Source organism: Staurois parvus, unplaced genomic scaffold, assembly GCF_062004578.1.
Source record: "Staurois parvus isolate SC_StPar_1 unplaced genomic scaffold, SC_StPar_1.0 ptg000877l, whole genome shotgun sequence".
Lineage (NCBI taxonomy): Eukaryota > Metazoa > Chordata > Amphibia > Anura > Ranidae > Staurois > Staurois parvus.
Window position 1 is genome coordinate 1,106,226 of NW_028318673.1, and position 21,723 is coordinate 1,127,948.

At 46.9% G+C, this 21,723-nt stretch overlaps 1 pseudogene; it reads right to left on the reverse strand.

The window, feature by feature from the left end:
* Window positions 1-21,723, reverse strand: part of LOC149443096 (uncharacterized) — a 36,735-nt pseudogene extending 15,012 nt beyond the window's left edge.

Genomic DNA, 21,723 nt, shown 5'->3' on the forward strand with positions numbered 1-21,723 from the left:
GTTGTCACATGACTCTCGCATCATTCTGCATATATAAGTTCACTTTCTCATTATAATAAACTAGAAGTATTCATAGACTGAACTTGTGTGTCAGCGTGAGTCCCTTCCAATGTGCGCACATTTCAAAAGCTAGCGTCATAAATTAGGACAGGAACAGATAAGCACTGGATGATTAAGTCCATGACTAAAACACTCGTATAGGGATTGCAGTGTTTGTATAGGGATTGCAATGCTCGTATAGGGATTGCAGTGTTCGTACAGGGATTGCAGTGCTCGTATAGGGATTGCAGTGCTCGTATAGGGATTGCAGTGCTTGTATAGGGAATGGGAATAAAGATATACATGCCACCATTTTTCCATATAGTAAGATGGCGGATTCGATTTCTTGCCCATGATGTGGGACAGAATATAAGGAACCACCTCTCAGACATCTTGATCCCGTGTGAAAAAGTCCAGGAAGTGACAAAACACATTGGGACATGCAACGTCTAACGCACTCACGCAAAACCGGAAGTGTGGTGGTGGCCATTTTGGAAGTGGGAACATGCGGTTCTCTATACATAGGACTACACCTGAGCTGTTCTGAATGCTGGAAGCTGATATTCTTCAATTGTAATGTAAGATATTCAATAAATATTAAATAATAAGGGATCCTCCTGCGCTCATGGGAATAATTGACAAAATACAGCTGCTGTCACTTAGCTGATACCAATAAGTGCAAAATAAAATTAAAAATTAGTGAAGCGCTTGTATCACATGAATACAATCATGTATCTCCATATAGTGTAATTATAAATCAAAGTGACCACTATATATAATAAATGTGTGTTGACTCCCTCTAGTGAAAAGAAAAAATAGTGTCAACCAAAATAGCTAAATAACACACATTAGGAAACTAAATATATAGTGCATAAATCAAATATAATGAACAGAATATATATATACGTGAAAACAGAATATTGGCCACATACAATGGTGTCTAAATTATACATAAATGATATATGCCATAGGTGAACAAGACAATATCAAAGGTGAAAAAAATATTCCATGCATGTGACTGTGCTTTAAGCTGGAACACACACGTGATCTCCACTTCTAAGTGCAAGTACTCTCCTTCAAATGGCAGCAATGCCTGCTCACCTCCCTTCCTCGACCCACACAGGGCCTCAAAGCAGTTACCACCTCAGTGGTGTATTCCTCTGGCAGACTCCTTATTCCTCCTCCTCTCTTATGCAACTCCTCCCTTCCTCGACCCACACAGGGCCTCAAAGCAGTTACCACCTCAGTGGTGTATTCCTCTGGCAGACTCCTTATTCCTCCTCCTCTCTTATGCAACTCATAAAAAGACAAGAAAGCCTTCCATAGTGTAGTAAATTTAATAGGCAAAGTTAAAAATTACAAAGTTTTCCACTCACATGCTCCTTTCCATAAAAAAGCGTTTTTCCCAGCCTGTGGGTAGATATGCATGCACCTGGGGGAATCCAATATGGCCACTGTGTCCGGACATACGTCACCAGGAAGTAGACAAACCGACGCGTAGCTACGCGTCGGTTTGTCTACTTCCTGGTGACGTATGTCCGGACACAGTGGCCATATTGGATTCCCCCAGGTGCATGCATATCTACCCACAGGCTGGGAAAAACGCTTTTTTATGGAAAGGAGCATGTGAGTGGAAAACTTTGTAATTTTTAACTTTGCCTATTAAATTTACTACACTATGGAAGGCTTTCTTGTCTTTTTATGAGTTGCATAAGAGAGGAGGAGGAATAAGGAGTCTGCCAGAGGAATACACCACTGAGGTGGTAACTGCTTTGAGGCCCTGTGTGGGTCGAGGAAGGGAGGAGTTGCATAAGAGAGGAGGAGGAATAAGGAGTCTGCCAGAGGAATACACCACTGAGGTGGTAACTGCTTTGAGGCCCTGTGTGGGTCGAGGAAGGGAGGTGAGCAGGCATTGCTGCCATTTGAAGGAGAGTACTTGCACTTAGAAGTGGAGATCACGTGTGTGTTCCAGCTTAAAGCACAGTCACATGCATGGAATATTTTTTTCACCTTTGATATTGTCTTGTTCACCTATGGCATATATCATTTATGTATAATTTAGACACCATTGTATGTGGCCAATATTCTGTTTTCACGTATATATATATTCTGTTCATTATATTTGATTTATGCACTATATATTTAGTTTCCTAATGTGTGTTATTTAGCTATTTTGGTTGACACTATTTTTTCTTTTCACTAGAGGGAGTCAACACACATTTATTATATATAGTGGTCACTTTGATTTATAATTACACTATATGGAGATACATGATTGTATTCATGTGATACAAGCGCTTCACTAATTTTTAATTTTATTCAATAAATATTGACTTCTGTTACTATATAGCGCTGATTGTCTCCTATCTCACCTTATGAGGAATATGGAAGAGTGCCAACAGGAACATTAGGAAGCCTGGAGAGTGCGACTATCCCCTGAAAGCCTGGGATTTATTTCCAGAGGGGAATGATCCATTGTTGCACCAGTTGGAGGAGAGCACTTTATTGTTCACTATTATTGAGTTTGTAGAGCTCACTATTAGAGATTTGGGTTATTCTCCATCCTCACTATTTGGAGGTGATCACGTTTCATCGTTTGGACTTGGAATGGTCACTCTTCTGATTCTTGTCACGAGTGTATTTACATATTCAGAGATTGATATATTGGTAGAGGAATTGTTTTTCACGTGTGAGCTCACGGTATGCAGTTGGCATGATACATGGTTCTTTCACTATTTTACATGTATGTTCAGTATAAAGGTAATACACTATCAGAAGTTTATTTTTTTGAGGTTCATGAAGAATTTTGGAATTTCCATACTGGATGATTAAAGATGATACGAGTTTGCTTTGGAATTTGGAAAGACATCTTTACAGAGACATTTTGGACATTTATTTTTTGGGACATTTAGTTTGATATATAATTTTTTGGGATTTTTAATTTTATTTTACAATTTATTTTTTTATTTTATTGTATATTGGGATAGATTCATCTGTGTTTAAAGAAGAGTTTAGTTACATGTTCATTTATGTACCGTATTGCATGACCGCGCAATTGTCAGTAACACAAGTGCAGTGCTGTATAGCAAAAAAATGGCATAAATTCCATTATCTCTCCCATAGTTTGTAGACGCTATAACTATCACACAAAGCAATCAATATACACTCATTGGGATTTTTTACCAAAAACATGGAGCAGAATACATTTTGGCCTAAATTTATAACTAACTTTAAGTTTACTATATATTTTTATAGCCAAAAGTAAAAAATTGTTTTTTTCTTAAAAATTTTTGGTCTTTTTTTGTTTATAGCGCAAAAAATAAAAAGCGCACAGGTCATCAAATACCTCCGACAGAAAGCTCTATTTGTGTGAAAAAAAGGACATAAATTTCGTTTGGGTGCAGCATTGCATGACCGCGCAATTATCAGATGAACTAGTGCAGCGCCGAAAGCAAAAAGAGGTCTGGCCAGGAAGGGGGGTAAATCCTCAGGAGGGGGAGGGGTTAAACTCTCCAGTATCTTCCCAACTATAGAAGTTCCACTAACAGGTCTATAATTACTTGGTAAAGATTTTGTCCCCTTTATAAATATTGGCCCCACATTGGCCTTACACCAATCCAGTGGTACTATGCCAGTCATTAAAGAGTCCCTAACAATGAGAAACAATGGCTGTGAGATGACAGAGCTGAATTCTTTAAGGCCCCCGTGGGTGTCTGCCATCCGGTCCAGGGGCTTTATTCACCTTTATTCTGTACAAATATTTCTGGATCATATCAATTGTGAGCCAATGTGGATCATCTGGGGGGTGTCAGTACCACCCCCCCATTATGGACAAGAGCCCCCCCATGCTCCTTTGTATACACAGAGCTGAAGAAGGGATTTCATACATTGTCCTTCTCTTTGTCCCCCCCCCTCTAGATGGTTCTGTAAAGGGCCTACATGCTGGGACCGGACCTTTCTACTATTCATATATTGGAGGAATGTTTTGGGGTCGTCCTGATATCTTTCTGTCGTTTGTTTTCAGTTTTTGTGCCTTTATTTCCTTTTTGCATCTTCTGTTCTATTCTTTGTAATGTGTAAACGATGATCACGTTCCTTCATTGTTATATTTAATAAAAGCTCTTTTCTTATTATCTATCGCTTTTGTAACTTTGGCCGTAAGCCACATAGGTTGGATTTGTAGCCTTTTATACTTGTTGCCCATGGGAATATATTTTGCAGTGTGGTCACATACAGGCTTTTTGAAGAACTCCCATTTCTGTGTTGTGTTCATCAATGCCAATATTCCCTCCCAGTCTAAGTCCTGGAGAGCAGCTCTCAGCCTTGGAAAATTAGCTCTCTTAAAGTTGAGCATTTTTATTTTTCCCATATGTGCTCGCTGCATACAGCTAACAATAAATGAAATCATGTTATGGTCACTGCTACCCAGATGTTCTTTTATATGGACATTCGTAATAAGCTCTGCATGGTTGGAGATGACCAGGTCCAGCAGAGCATCATTCCTAGTTGGGGCCTCTATGAACTGGACCATAAAATTGTCCTGTAGTAGGTTTATAAATTTTTACCCTTTAACTGTGCTTGCAGTCCCATTCCGGGTAGTTACCATCCCCCATTATTATCACTGTCCCAGCCCTTTCCATCTGTGGAAGGAGCTGAGTCTCCACCTCCTCATTAACACTGGGAGGCCTATAACAAACTCCAATGATGACCTTTGTAGTACCGCCCCCCATGTGCAGTTCCACCCAGGGGCGGACTGACCATTTGGAAACTCGTGCACTACCCGAGGGCCTGGGGTCAGTAGGGGGCCCCATGAGATGCCCCTGGTACCTTTTTCATGGGCTTTTTTGAGTTTGGGCAAGGACACAGGGGCCCCATGATCCCCTATTGCCCGGGGGCCCCATGAGTTGTCAGTCCGCCCCTGGTTCCACCCATAATACTTCAGCCTCATCACACTCTCCATCAACTAGGTCCTCTTTCACACTCGCTCTGAGATCACTTCTCACATAGAGACAGACACCACCACCTTTCCTATTTCCCCCGTCTCTCCGAAAGAGAACCGAGCCAGGAATATGAATGGCCCAGTCATGTGAGGAATGAAGCCAAGATTCAGCAATACCAATTCAATCCTAGTTCTCTTCATGCACCAAACCTTCCAACTCACCTATTGTGCTGGGCACACTTCTGGCATTGGTGAACAAACACTTTCATTCACCGACACCTTGTTCATTCACCGACACCTTGTTCATTCACCAACACCTTGTTTATTCATGGACACCTTGTTTATTCACGGACACCTTGTTCATTCACCGACACCTTGTTCACATGGATTTTTTGTATTTTTTATTTGCATACAAATGGTACCAATTGCACTGGTTGTTTGTAACATGGGAAACTTCTTATCATCTACCATAGCCTTCCCCGCATCTTTCCCCATTCCACCCACCAATAAGTACTGACCCGTCTGATCTGTCTACCCCGTTATAATACCTGATGTACAGGAAAAAAGGACTTCAGTGAGGAACATTTTCCTCACTCAGGACAGGAAAGTGGATTCTCCCCCGTGTGAGATCTTTGATGTATGTAAAGACTGGACTTCTGTGAAAAACATTTCCCGCACTCAGGACAAGAATACGGCTTCTCCCCAGTGTGAGATCTCTGATGTCTGTTAAAATGGGACTTAACTGAAAAACATTTCCCACACTCAGGACAGGAATACGGCTTCTCTCCCGTGTGAGATCTCTGATGTGTGGAAAGACTGGACTTCACTGAAAAACATTTCCCACACTCAGGACAGGAATACGGCTTCTCTCCTGTGTGAGATCTTTGATGTGTGTAAAGACTGGCCTTCACTGAAAAACATTTCCCACACTCAGGACAGGAATGTGGCTTCTCCCCCGTGTGAGATCTCTGATGATTATCAAGTTTGGACTTCTGTGAAAAACATTTCCCGCACTCAGGACAAGAATACGGCTTCTCCCCCGTGTGAGATCTCTGATGTCTGTTAAAATGGGACTTAACTGAAAAACATTTCCCACACTCAGGACAGGAATACGGCTTCTCTCCCATGTGAGATCTCTGATGTGTGGAAAGACTGGACTTCACTGAAAAACATTTCCCACACTCAGGACAAGAATACGGCTTCTCCCCTGTGTGAGATCTTTGATGTGTGTAAAGATGAGACTTCACTGAAAAACATTTCCCACAATCAGGACAGGAATGTGGCTTCTCCCCCGTGTGAGATCTCTGATGTGTGTAAAGACTGGACTTCACTGAAAAACATTTCCCACACTCAGGACAGGAATATGGCTTCTCCCCTGTGTGAGATCTTTGATGTGTGTAAAGATGGGACTTCACTGAAAAACATTTCCCACACTCAGGACAGGAATATGGCTTCTCCCCTGTGTGAGATCTCTGATGTTTGTAAAGATGGAACTTCGATAAAAAACATTTCCCGCACTCAGTACAAGAAAATGGCTTCTCCCCCGTGTGAGATAGCTGATGTATGTAAAAATAGGACTTCTGTGAAAAACATTTCCCGCACTCAGGACAGGAATATGGCTTCTCCCCAGTGTGAGATCTTTGATGTGTATAAAGATGGGACGTCACTGAAAAACATTTCCCACACTGAGAACAGCAATACGGCTTCTCCCCCGTATGAGATCTCTGATGTTTGTAAAGATGGGACCTCACTGAAAAACATTTCCCGCACACAGAACAGGAATGTGGCTTCTCCCCTGTGTGAAATCTTTTATGCCCATTCAGACCAGATTTAGACTGGAAACCTTTCCCGCACTCAGGACAGGAGAACCTCTTCTTTGTTGGAAGGCCGGCCCGGTCTCGCACAGTCTGAGGTTCCTCAGGATACGAGGAATCCGATGGTCCATCTACGCTGGGTGGTGCCGGATGGACATTGAAGGGAGCCGTGTTTTCTCCTGGACTATACTGTGTGATGTCCTCATCTTCTACTTTCCAGTCTGGAGACAAAGTGAGACAATCCTCGGAGGTTTTCCTCATCTCCCGGCCATGGACTAAAATACAAAGACAAAGAGGATTACTAGACAGGAGCTGATTGGTTTCCCCAAACCAGGACTGGCTGAGCATCACCAGAGGTCAGAGAGTGAGGATGGGGGAGAACAACTATGTCCAGCTGGGAGGAAATGGGTGTAACAAAAGAGAATCCATGTTATGTGTATATATAGCAGTGGGGGGAGGGGGGAGAGCAGAAGTCAGGAGTATGGAATGTACAACATAGAGTATATAGTGCAGGGGTCAGGAGTATGTAATGTACAACATAGAGTATATAGTGCAGGGGTCAGGAGTATGTAATGTACAACATAGAGTATATAGTGCAGGGGTCAGGAGTATGTAATGTACAACATAGAGTATATAGTGCAGGGGTCAGGAGTATGTAATGTACAACATAGAGTATATAGTGCAGGGGTCAGGAGTATGTAATGTACAACATAGAGTATATAGTGCAGGGGTCAGGAGTATGTAATGTACAACATGGAGTATATAGTGCAGGGGTCAGGAGTATGTAATGTACAATATAAATTCTACAGTGTAAGGGTCAGGACTCATAATATTGGTATTCAGTAATCAGTGGAAGATTAAATGTTTACTGTAGACAAGTTGCAGAGATCCCACACCGCTGCCTCCCATCTCCTGAGACTGCACTCAGTGACTTGGGACTGAGACACTACAGACATATCCCTCCACCCGGCACAGCCAGCAGACCACAGAGCAAGTAATCCTGGGAGAAATGATCGGTCAGGAATCTTACTAGACCCGGACATGGGGAGGAGAACCAAATCCAATGTCCCAGGAGCCTAGGTCTAGTAATGCTGCCAGCTGAACCCCAGAACCTCCATAAATCCAGTCTAGAGACATAAATTGTGTCTGCAGCACAGAGAAGGAAGATTATCCGAGAGAAATCCAGGAATACAGGACGGGGAACACAGCTCAGGAAAGTGACCAGGGGATTACAGGCTGATATCACCCAGTCCCCGCCCTACTCTGGACCAATCAGTGAGCAGTATGGGTGGAGGAATGGATTTAGTGTTCATGACCCACCTGTGCTGATCTCTGTAGGAGTGTCCTCCTCTATAAATGTCCCCGTTATTCCATCCTCCTCCATAGACTGCTGATCATCCCTCACATACGCCTCTTCTTCTTCTGCTTTCACCTCAAATTCTATATCGATTGGATCTCCACTCTAAATCAAGGAAATGAGAGAAAATATCATCTGTAAAATGTAAGATTTATGATTGTGACATCACACACAAAATCCACACATTGTCTCCCTTCACAGAAGCAGATCACATGTGATATGTGGGTACATTTCCCCTAAATACCGCATGCCATCCTGAAACTGTCCATTTCCTATCCCGTGTTGCGGTATTGACCACAAACACTGAACACGCTCAGTAAATACCGCATGAACAGGCGTTACATTCACAGAAGGAAATAAAGAATGAAATGCATGCGGTCATTAATTAGTGGTGGAGACATGCGGCATTCAGGAAATGTGTACTGCTTGGTAAAGAGTGGGCGGCCGCTGGCATCCTTAACAACCAGTAAACTACATGGTTGTTAGGGAGCGAGCGGCCGCCTCGTCCTAACCAACTGATAAATCTAAAAAAAAGAATTACCGGCAATGAAATATTAAGAAAATGGCGTGGGGTCCCCCCCTTTGGGGGGTCTAGTATGGATTTTGAGGGGGACCCCTTGCCAAAATGAAAGAAATACATACCAGACCCCTATCTGAGCATGCAGCCCAGCAGGTCAGGAATGGGGGGGATGAGCAAGCGACCCCCCCTCCTGAAACATACCAGGCCACGTGCCCTTAACATGCAGTGGATGCTCTGGGGCAGGGAGGGCTTTGCTCCTCCAAAGCACCTTGTCCATGTTGATGGGGACAAGGGACTCTTCCCCACAACCCAGGCTAGTGGCTGTGGGGGTTTGCAGGAAGAGGACTTACAAAATATAACAAGGGGGCCCTCAGATCCCTCACCCCATGTGAAAGAGTATGGGGTACATGGTACCCCTAATTATTCACCCCCAAAAAGTATTCTGTTAAAAATACAGCAGGCAGTTTTTGACAAGTCCTTTATTAAAAAAGCAAAACTAAAGCAAAATGTCCCCCCGGTGTAGATCCATCATCAATCACGATGCTCGCTGTCACCGCTGACTCGGAAAGAAAAGCTCCGCTCCCAGTGAAGACTCCCCTCTGTCTGACAGCTCTGCTGCCTCCTGCCACTAAATATACTAAGGGACGGTGCCACTCGGTGACGTCACTGACCGGGGCATGTTGTATTGGTGACGTCACTGACCGGGGCATGTTGTATTGGTGACGTCACTGACCGGGGCATGTTGTATTGGTGACGTCACTGACCGGGGCATGTTGTATTGGTGATGTCACTGACCGGGGCATGTTGTATTGGTGACGTCACTGACCAGGGCATGTTGTATTGGTGATGTCACTGACCGGGGCATGTTGTATTGGTGATGTCACTGACCGGGGCATGTTGTATTGGTGACGTCACTAACCGAGCCATGTTGTATTGGTGATGTCACTGACCGGGGCATGTTGTATTGGTGACGTCACTGACCGGGGAATGTTGTATTGGTGATGTCACTGACCGGGGCATGTTGTATTGGTGATGTCACTGACCGGGGCATGTTGTATTGGTGACATCACTGACCAGGGCATGTTGTATTGGTGATGTCACAAGAGGGCAAGGCCACCCAGTGATGTCACAGGTCCTTAGTTTATTTAGAAATGGGAGGCGGCGGAGCTGTCAGATGGCAGGAGGGGAGCTTTTTTTTTTTCTTCCAGTCAGCGATGACAGCGAGTATCGTGATTGGATCATCGATGGATCTACATCAGGGGGACATTTTTCTTTATTTTTGTTTTGTGAAAAATTACTTCCAATGTTTTCTTAAACTACATTTTTTTTTTGGTGAATGAATAGGGGTACTATGTACTCTATACTCATTCACATAGTGGGGGGGCCTGGATCTGGGGGCCTCCTTGTTAAAGGTGGCTTCTAGATTCCAATAAGCCCCCCACCCACACCCACTGCCCAGGGTTGTGGGGAAGGAACCCTTGTCCCCATCGACATGGGGACAAGGTGTTTTTGGGGAAGCAGAGAGCACCTGCCCTGAAGCACCCACCTCATGTTGAGGGTATGTGGCCTGGTATGGTTCAGGAGGAAGGTGGGCACTCACTAAGGGTCTGGTATTGATTTTGGAGGGGACCCCACGCCATTATTTTTATAATTTTGGCATCGGGTTCCCCTCAAAATTCATACCAGACCTGTCACAGCCATCAGCGGAGAACCTGTCGGCCATCCGCTCCTTGTTTACTGGTTGTTGGGTACACTGGCGGCTGCCCTCTCCTTAACAACAACCTATTTACAAGTGTTGCTATGGACACCAGTGGTAAATTACCCGCAGGCTTCACTACTAAAAAACAGCATGCAGCATCTTACTACATACTGGGATACGGGAAGATACCGCTTTGTGATTGGAGCCCATAGTCTCTACAAGTCCATGTTCTAGATTCTCCATCCCACCAACCTTGTAATAGTGAGGGATGGTGTGACCTTCCTGTGTGGAATCCCGGGAATACAGAGGACGGGGACATCTCTCTGGTGGGTTCCTGGTATTAAGTGGCTCCATCGTATCCTTGTGTCCTTCTGAAAACTCCTCCATCACTCCATACTCCTCATCCTCCTCTTTATACTCTTCTTTAACATCAATATTATCATCCCCGAGGATTCCACTCTGAAAGATATAATAAAACATTCATTGTAACAAACATGCTGTGTATAAATCACAACTACCAATAATTGTCATCATCTACCTGATGATGGTGAGGGATGGTGTGACCTTCCTGTGTGGAATCCCAGGAATACAGAGGACGGGGACATCTCTCTGGTGGGTTCCTGTAGCTGGATGACTCCACCATGGTGTCCTGGTACAGATCTTTGTGTTCTTTTAGAAGCTCTGACTCCTCCATCCCCCCATCCTCATCCTCCTCTTTTATCTCTTCTTTAACCTCAACTTTAGGATCTCTCAGGTTTCCACTCTGAATATATAATAAAAATGACATCAATGGTAACAATGCAGATAATGTACAGATCCTAATGATACTATCAGTGATTGTTCCTCATCTACCTGATGATGGTGAGGGATGGTGTGACCTTCCTGTGTGGAATCCCGGGAATACAGAGGACGGGGACATCTCTCTGGTGGGTTCCCATGACTGGATCCATCTGTAGGAAACACACACACTGACTGAATCCATTGTTTCTATGTGTTTATCAGATGATGGGGGATCTAGGTGGATCCTCCGTACTGCTCTCTCCTTTACAATAAAGTCTCCTCTTACCCGGTGATGTGAGGGGCGGCTGATTGTCCATCATGACGTCCTTGTAGAGATCCTTGTGTCCTTCTAAATACTCCCACTCCTCCATGGAGAAATAGACAGTGACACCCTGACACCTTATAGGAACCTGACACACACAATGATACAGTCACCATCCAGACACATCCCTTGTCTGTTACTGGAGAATGTCCCAGAATTCCCGGCACCGCTCACCTCTCCTGTCAGCAGCTCAGTGATCTCTCTGGTGACTTCTAGAATCTTCTTCTTCTTTCTCTCTTCTATCAGGGAGGGAGGTGGAGGCAATGTGATGTCATATGATCTCCAGACTTCACAGGAGGAAAACTCTACATCTGAACACAAATAGTCACATCAAATGATATTCCCAGAATCCTCCTCACCTCTCCATTCAGGTCTCCATTTTATTAAAGCCCCACTTCAGGCTGAGGTATAATTCCCCCCCACAGGACCCCCACACTACGCAGGGTATAGGCTTGTTGCAGCATTCTGATGTCATTGCATACAACGCAGGACCAACAGTCCCACTTTACATGTGAGGATACCAAGAGGCCCCACATCCTAAGAGTATCAGAAAAAATCAGATGGAGGTACATTAGGAGGAGGAGCTGTGAGGTCAGTGTGATGTCATAGGATTTTCTGACTCTGGATGGAGGGACATTGGGAGGAGGAGCTGTGAGGTCAGTGTGATGTCATAGGATCCTCTGATTCTGGATGGAGGGACATTTGGAGGAGGAGCTGTGAGGTCAGTGTGATGTCATAGGACATATAGACTCTGGATGGAGGGACATTTGGATGGGGAGATTTGAGGGGTCCTCTATATGAGGCTCCTGTATAAACCAAATCCTTGTTCCTGGGTGCGTCCTACCTCTCCTAAACTGAAGAGTGAACTTTGACCTTTACCATCCAGAAACTTGTCCGGAATCTGTGGAAGTAAGCTCTCATGTGATCAGGTGACGTGCGGAGGAACGGAGTGTAAATAGCAGACAATTGTCTCCATCATGAAGGAGATGAGGGGGAGGGGAGGAAGTCACTGAAGGTGACCATAGATCCATGGAAATTCAGGGGGTTCAGCAGGGATCGCTCACATTTCCATCCATGTGTGGTCACTGCTGGATAAAAGCCACTCCCCCAGCGGCTGCAGCCAATAGCTTCAGTGCTGATCCGTGTATTCTGAGAGCGGAGGAGTCCCCCCATTGTCAGAATACAAGAGTGCAGCGGGGAGGATTCCCCCATCCACCTCCAATGTGTGGATGGGGGAATCACTTCAGGATTTATGCTCATCCCGCTGGCTGAACGATAAAACTGAACCATGTAGGCCAGCTTTGGGAGCAAATATATTATCATCAACTCCTCCCCCTGAAGGGGTTCATCTACATATTACCTCCTCTGCTGCCACATCCAGGAATGTCTCCTCTCTACTTCCTTATTCATGGAACTTCCTGTCTGGGTAGAAGTCAGAGGACAGACATGACGGGGGGGTTACTGGGTGTAAATAGAAAATAACATCTTATTACCTCCTCTGCTGCTACTTCCACCAAGGTCTCCTCTATACGTCCTGCCTGTACCTAACATCACTTCCTGTCTGTACCTGACATCACTTCCTGTCTGTACCTGACATCACTTCCTGTCTGTACCTGACATCACTTCCTGTCTGTCTTCCATTGAGACTTCCTGTCTGGGTAGAAGTGAGATCCCCACCTTGTGGAGCTCAGAGGAACTGCAGCCCCGAGAAGCATCTGGTAGTGTGACCCCGGCCTTGTGCTGGGTGTGTATGGACTGTAGATCCTTATAGAGGGGTCACCTCCACTCCCACCAAGGGGGACAGAAATATATGACTCCTCGGGGGACACATCTTGGCTCCATTGATTTTGCAGTAAATGTGATTGCATTAGTCCCATTGATTTTCATATTTCCATGTAATAAAAGGTGTCACATGATGTCGGGTTCCCCTTTCTCTCCTCCCTGAGTGGTATTTAGAGGCGGAGCTCCTGCTGGAATGGCGGTTGGAGGCGGAGTCTAGGAGGGAGACTGACAGAACCCGCAGCAGACTTGCAGGAGTGAGCGAGGAGGATCCGGTTCCTTTACCATCGGAGATGAGGAGAGTGTGAAGGATGTTTGTGACTCTGGGAGCTGAAAAGCTGGGAGTCCTATTGGTGTGGTGAGGGGAAGCACTACTAGGGGGCGCCCTTACCTCACGTGTACAAGAGGTGGAAGAAGGCGTGGCTACACTACAGCCGGCACAGTTTGGAGGGCGGAGCACTTTCATACCTTATCAACTTTTCACTGATTGGTGGATTTTGGAGTAATATAAGTGGATTGAAGTAGATGCAAAGTGGAAGCGGTGGACTTGCAGAGAACACTATACTGAGCACACAATATTGTCTGTCTCCATGGATTTGCACAGGATTTGAGATGATTTCCTATAGCAGCAAATCTGATGAGATGAATGAATGTAGCGCCCCCTCCTGGTCAGGTCTAGGATGTGTGGTCAGGTAAAGCATAGCTGTGTTCTCTGCTCACCAGAGAGGCTGTCAGGTAGATTCAGTCGGTATTCTGATTTACAGAGAGCTGTGATTGATTAGTCAGGTCTGCTCATGCTGCTCTGGTTCTGTTGGAGTTTGTCTGAGTTCTTGCCTGCCTTCAGGAAGCTATGAGAGTCTTCCAGAACATGGGAATGGCTAGACAAATGACCGGCATGGAATATGGATACAGTCCTGGCCATTGCAGGGGGAGGGTGACCCCTTGCATGCTGGGAGTGGTATTTATACTCTGAGAGCACATGGGTTCAGTGTCTTTCCTCGGAGAGGATTGCACCAGCCAGGCTGGAGGCAGGCTGCCTCGCCTGGCACTTGCTGTTATGTGGCCCCTTGAGGGTGACCTGAGGGCCTGAAGTTAGAGAGAGTGGACCCTGATTCTACAGTAAGCTGACTGAGGGGAGCTGTCCTGCCAAAGCTCTGTCTGGTATCACTGGAGAGAGTGGCTTGGAAGATTGGAAGGAGGCAACCATTCTGTCCTTGGACCTGTGAGTGCAAACCTGAGAGATCTGGGGGGCTGTGTGCTTGTTACCCCTCTGGTGCTTGATAGTCAGCCTGGGTCTGAGAAAGGGGAGCCTGCTAGTGTTCTGCAGAGCTTGTCCAAGTATTGCTACTGCTAATGGGACTTCGCTCTCCTACAACTACTTGCTGCTATTTGTTACTGAGAAGTCTGCTATCTCCTGGTCAGCCGAGACTTCACAAGTCTTCTACTAAGAGATCAGCTAGATGTCCTCAGTGTGAAGAGTTCTGATTCTGGAGGATCCGACTACATTCCCCATCCCTATCCCCAGTTCTACAATAAACTCAAACACAAAACATCCCCTAGACTGGTCATTGGAGACAACGAGCAGAAGTGTGTGTGTTTGCCTTGGCTGTGGGGCAAAGCAAAGGGAAACCAGGGGCAACATTCAGCCTCCTTCGGAGGTAGTGCTACATGAAGGCAGTGTAAAGTGGAAGCAGTAGATCTGCAGGGAACTGCATTCCGAGCACAAACACTGTGTTGTATATGGATTTGCACATGGTTCAGTATTCTTAATTTACTGGCAAACACCTCAAGATCAAGGAAGTAGGTGTAAAGTGGAAGCAGTAGATCCGCAGAGATTAATATTTTGAGTAGGGATGGCCTGACAGTTCGACTCAAACATTATCCATTTCCGTGTTCAACATTAACCAGAAGTTCACCCGAGTGCCACAGTCAGGTGCAATGCTTTGGCCAATAACGCTGAGTTCTCAGGAAGAGCCATGATTGGCCAAAGTGCTGGCCGTATTATTGAACCACAACATGCAGAAGAGGTGGTGTAGTGGATAAGTCAGTCATCCTCATCCTCTGTCATCCAGGCTCATACTATTTGCCTTCCACCACAGCTGCCAAAAGTGTCCTGTTCCTCCGGCTCCTTGTCCACCCACAGCTGCTCCTTCCGTAGCCCCACCATCATGCATGGAGGAGTCACCAGAATGATTGGATCATAGTGTCAGTCCCCATGCTGCTGGAGGATGTGCAGCAATCTGAATGCTGTGATGTTGGTTCCCAGGATGAGGAAAGGAGTGACGTGAGCCTAGAGAGAGGGGGCGCCAGTGAGGGAAAAGAAATGGTCAGTCCTGTTCCCCCAGCCGCAGCACACTGCCAAGTTGGCTCCATTGATGAGGAGGATGGGGATGATGAGGTCACTGACCATACTTGGTGCTGAGAGAACAGAGGAGGACAGTGAGGAGGAGGCAGAACTCCAACAAGGCAGGATGTCCTCCAGGGACAGGCATAAGGGCAGCCAACCAATGGCATCACACGACAGAGCTCCACAGGTGGGGGGCGCTGCTGACTCCATGCAGACTTCCACAAGTTCTCTGGTGTGGGCTTTCTTCAACACATGTGCAGCATTGCTGTTTGCAGTCTGACTGAAGCAGACCAAGCGTGGCCAAACACCAGCCACTTGGGCACCACATGCTTGACAGACGTATGATGAGCTGCCATGCAGCCCGCTGGTAACAGCACCTGAAAGACCCAGAAAAAGTGCAGACTTCTCCTTGCTCCTCATTTGGGATCTCTACTGTAAAACGTCAGGTCTTCTCAACAGCCTCCACTGAGAGGAGTGATGGTACAGCAGTGGGTGGCCCATCGACAGCAGGACACCACCTGTTCATTCAGCAGGAACATTTCACTACCCATTTGCTGAACCATGAAAAATAGACTGTCCCACCCATCCACATTCTATCCTGGCCAAATTGCTGCGTTACAACTGCTGCCTTTCCATCTGGTGGACTCTTCCCCCTTCCCGGGAATTTGCAGAATGTTCTGTATCACAGTGACAGGTTCCGAAAAGACAATTTGTTTCATGCAAGGCCATTCCAGCTCTGTACCATCATGTGGAAGGTCATGTTTTGGCCTTGTTGGACAAGGAGGTCAGCAGCAAGGTCACATTACTGACACGTGGTCCAGCAGGCACAGTCAGGGATGGTACATATCCGTCACGGCACACTGGGTGACTCTGCTAGCAGCTGGGAAGGGATGCAGGACAGGGTTCAGTTCTGGAGCTTGTTTCCACCACCATGCCTCCAAAACCTGGTGGTGATTCTGCCACATCTGTCTGCTCCACCCCCTCCCCCTCCTCTTCCTCTATGGCCTCTTCTGCTGAATTGTCCTCTGACCAGCAGTGCTCCATAAGCGTTCAAGGGCTCTGCAAGCAGTCAGGATAAAAGATGCCACGTGGTGCTTCAGCTGGTCTGTCTAAGGGACAGGAGCCACACCAGGACACAGATTCTGTCAGCTCTGAAGGGGCTCTCCACCCTCCAACAGGGACACTTGACACATGCTCCATGCTTGGCACACGTCTGAATTTGGTGGTACAGTGCTTCTTGAACAGGTACCCAGGCTTTCAAGATCTTCTGAGGCAAGGCCAGAAAAGTCTGGCCATTTTCGGTGGTCATACACGGCCTGTGTTCAGTTGGCTGAAATTCAACTGCCCACCAACAGACTCATTTGTGACATGTCCACTCGGTGGAACTCCACTTTGGTAACACGGCAGTGGCTGCACACGCAGCAGAGGGCCATCAATGAGTACCTGTGTGAGAATGGCGCAAGGACAGGCTCAGGGGAGCTGGCTTCTTTTCACCTCGCCAGTGGCTGCTGACAATGGATGCATGCGCTGTCCTGTCACCATCTGAGGAGGCCACAAGGATGGTGAGCTGTGACACTGCATGCATCAGTGACACTATCCCTGTAGTCTTCCTGCTGGAGCACACGCTGCATGGAATCATGGACAGGGCACTGGAGGCAGAACAGCGGGAGGAAGAGGAGATTTCCTGTCCTCTCAAGGCCTTCTTTATGCAGAAACCATTCCTGTGGGGCTGCAGAACACACAGAAGGAGGAGGAAGTGGAGGAGGAGGAGGAAGTGGAGGAGGATTGCAGCAGCATGGAAGTAGAGGATCACATAGAGCAGTCTTCAAGGGACACTTTTCAGTCCCCAGAACCCAGCCAGGAGTAGTAAGATGACCCTAAACTGAAGACGCCTAGTGCTTTTTAACATGATTTTATTTTTTTCATATGTACACCATGCTCATGTTTAACCTCCTCATGATCTATGTGATCAAATAAAGAATTGTTTGGAATATTTTTGAATTCATATTACTCCGCGTGGATCACTTAATAACCTTCTTTTTCCAGGTAGGGGTGTTCTTGTCACACTACCATTTTGCTTAGTATGTACCTTTTGGGTTTATGGATCCACACTTATACAAGTGAGTCGGAGATAAGTTAATGACACTAGTTATACGTGTCATTATTGGGTGGCTTTTTTGTGCTTTATTGTTGTGATACACTTTTCAGTCCCCAGAACCCAGCCAGGAGTAGTACATGGCTGGGAGGAGGTAGTTCCTGACAATGTCATCCTCAGTCACCCAGAGGACTCAGAATCTTCTGCCTCCTCAAACTTACACTGCATGGGCTCCCTGATTCTGCAAAGCCTGTGTAAGAACCTGAGGATTTGTGTTATCAAGAAGAGGGATCAATACTGGTTGGCAACCCTTTTTGATCCACGTTACAAGGGTCAAGGTGCAGAGCTCATCCAGTCTTCCCAGAGGGAGCAGAGGATGAAACATCCTGAGGATGCCTTGAAATTGTGCAACACCTTTCCAGACACTGGGAGGTCACCATTTCCTGGACAACGTGTTTCTGAGGCTTCATTCTGTCAAAGGAAGAGCGGTGGAGAAGGCGGTCAGCTGACCGATGCCTTTAGACAGTTCTTTAGTCCTCAGCACCCAGGACTGTTAGGTTTAAGCACCCATCGGCAGGGTCTGCATCATATAGTGCAGGATTATCTAGGGGCAAGAACAGACTTGGAGACCTTTCCAACTGATCATCCACTGGGTTACTGGGTCTTGAGGATGGATCACTGGCCAGAACTTGCTCAATATGCCATCAAGGTACTGGCCTGTCCTGCATCCAGCGTGCTTTCTGAACGGACATTCAGTGCTGCTGGAGGTTTTATGCATTTACCTGAATGACATCGATTCATTCAGGGTTTTTTTGTGATTTGGCTACAGCTGGGCTGTGATTGGTGCAGCTTGTGCATGTGATCGCTGTGACTATTCACAGCTAGACACACTTGTATACAATGGATGGTATGAAAGGAAGCCATCCATTGTATACAACTGTCATGTGACCTGCAGTGATTGGTCACAGCAGGTCACATGGCACTGGCAATAGGGCCAGTACACAAATCTGTCATCGGCCGTGTCTGAGGTACATGGCCGGTGACAGATCGCACCACAGCCCTGCGGGGTGCACGCTCCAGAAAGGACGCCATATGGCACCACCTGGAGGGGCGAGCTGTTCGTCCAACCGCCATCTGGCTATAGACTGGGCAGCAACTGGTTAAACTGCAGGGGGTGATCTCAGTGGAAAGAGTGTCTTCAGTGGGGAGGGGTGACAACACTAGGGGAGAGGTGTGTCCTCAGAAGGAGAAGAGTGTCCCCAGCACAGGAAAGGAGGGGGAGGAGTGTCTGCAGAGGAGGAAAAGAGAGGAAGAAGTATCTTCAGTGGAGAGGGTGTCTGTAGTGGGGGAGGGTGTCCTCTGTGTGTGTGTGTGGGGGGGGGGTGTCTTTAGTGGGGGAGGGTGTCTGTAGTGGGGGAGGGTGTCCTCTGTGTGTGTGGGGGGTTGTCTTTAGTGGGGGAGGGGTGTCCTCTGTGGGGGGAAGAGGGTGTTCTTAGTGGAGGACGGGAAGGGTTTTTTGGGTAAATGACACCAGATCAAAGTCCTCCTGAGAAGTTCCTAAAGACAGCTGTCTTGTCTATGTAAAAAGATAACTTTAGCTGAATATTAGAAGCACAGCTTATTCCAAGGGGGCTATGAGGTAAACTGACCCCAGCTTTGTTTGTGGACAGGGAGGAGTCCAGTGGTCTGTTTGTGGACAGGGAGGAGTCCAGTGGTCTGTTTGTGGACAGGCAGGAGTCCAGTGGTCTGTTTGTGGACAGGGAGGAGTCCAGTGGTCTGTTTGTGGACAGGGAGGAGTCCAGTGGTCTGTTTGTGGACAGGGAGGAGTCCAGTGGTCTGTTTGTGGACAGGCAGGAGTCCAGTGGTCTGTTTGTGGACAGGGAGGAGTCCAGTGGTCTGTTTGTGGACAGGGAGGAGTCCACTGGTCTGTTTGTGGACAGGGAGGAGTCCAGTGGTCTGTTTGTGGACAGGGAGGAGTCCAGTGGTCTGTTTACACAAGTCCTAAACAAAAGCTCCATTGTTCTCGGAGTTTCATTTCTCCAGAAGGAAGAAGCTGCTCTGGCTGTACAGATCACACAGGTGGAGTCTACACTACAGTCTGCATTGTCAGCCGAGCAGCTGAAGGAGTCCAACATCTAACCATCTACTAATCAGGCGTAACTCTTGGAGCACCACCTACACAAGACTCACCTCGTCCATCTAGACTGCTCACTAGAGCTTCTTCTACAGCCTCTGACCCATCACTTCCCTCCTCTGCTGGAGGCACTTTTATTAGGATCTATAGAGGGACAACACCGGCCTCGTATTGTACATCAGAATCAAGGAAACAGGCAGAGATCCGGCCACAGGGGAGGTAGGAAACATCAACGCTGCAACAAGGGATCTCCCACTCATCCAACCATCCCAACAGATGATTCATCATCAACAGAAATAGACGGAATTGTCACCTTCTCCTCAGCTGGACTGACATCGGGGAAGATGGACCTTCTGGGGAAGGTTTGGGCTTCAGCCCTAAAGGTATCAGGAAGACGTTGTTGGCACAGGACTTGTATAGATGTCTCAGGAATATTAGATTGAAGGGACATTATTCCTGGAGAGGCGATATTGAGGGATCATCTGTAGTCACACCACTTCTGAGACATAGAGAGGGAAATGGGCGCTAATAGGATGCAGGAGATCTGCTGAGACATAGAAATGGAAATGGGGAGCTAATAGGCTGCAGGAGATCTGCTGAGACAGAGAGGGAAATGGGAGCTAATAGGCTGCAGCAGATCTGCTGAGACATAGAGAGGAAAATGGGCGCTAATAGGCTGCAGGAGATCTGCTGAGACATAGAAAGGGAAATGGGTGCTAATAGGCTGCAGGAGATCTGCTGAGACGTAGAGAAGGAAATGGGTGCTAATAGGCTGCAGGAGATCCGCTGAGACATAGAAAGGGAAATGGGAGCTAATAGGCTGCAGGAGATCCGCTGAGACATAGAAAGGGAAATGGGAGCTAATAGGCTGCAGGAGATCTGCTGAGACAATGAAATGTGTATGAAATGGATGGATGTGCAGACACTCCCAGAAGATGATGTCATTATGAGTGGATTGATATATATTTTTGCATTGTCTCCCCAGAAGGATCAGGTTTGGTGGGATCGCTCTCATTAGACAACCCAACCAATCAGTGACTGCTGCCCCTCTCTGCCAATCCCTTCACTGACTTCCACTAACCCAACATATAAAATACAAAATACTAACCACAACTTACAAAGCCATCCACAACACCGCCCCTAGCTACATCACCAATGTGATAAAATGTGGGATCCATGGATTCCATACATCTCCATGCCCTAGTACTTCCTGATTTGACCCTCCCCTCTCCCCCCCTCTCCCCTCTCCCCCCCCTCTCCCCTCCCCTCCCCTCTCCCCCCCCTCTCCCCTCCCCTCTCCCCCCCTCTCCCCCCCTCTCCCTCCCTCTCCCCCCCTCTCCCCCTCTCCCCCCCTCTCCCCTCCCCTCCTCCCCTCTCCCCTCTCCCCTCCCCTTTTTTTAGTTATTTTTGATCTTTCATGGAAACCACAGGAACGGTTATTTTAATGTTTCTCGGGGCTGCAGTTCCTCTGAACTCCACAAGGGTGGTGATCTCACTTCTATCCAGAAAGGAAGTTATTATAGAACACAGACAGGGAAGTGATGTCAGGCACAGACAAGAAGTGATGTTCAGGCAAAGACAGGAAGTGATGTCAGGCACAGACAGGAAGTCATCTGGAATAAAGACAGGAAGTTGTATACCATACAAAGTGGAGAGGAGACCTTGGTGGAAGTGGCAGCAGAGGAGGTAATAAGATGTTATGTTCTATTTACACCCAGTAACTCCCGTCACATCCGTCCTCTTCCTCCATAGTCACGTCCGTCCTCTTCCTCCATAGTCACGTCCGTCCTCTTCCTCCATAGTCACGTCCGTCCTCTGCCTTCATAGTCACGTCCGTCCTCTGCCTTCATAGTCACGTCCGTCTCTGCCTTCATAGTCACGTCGTCCTCTTCCTCCAT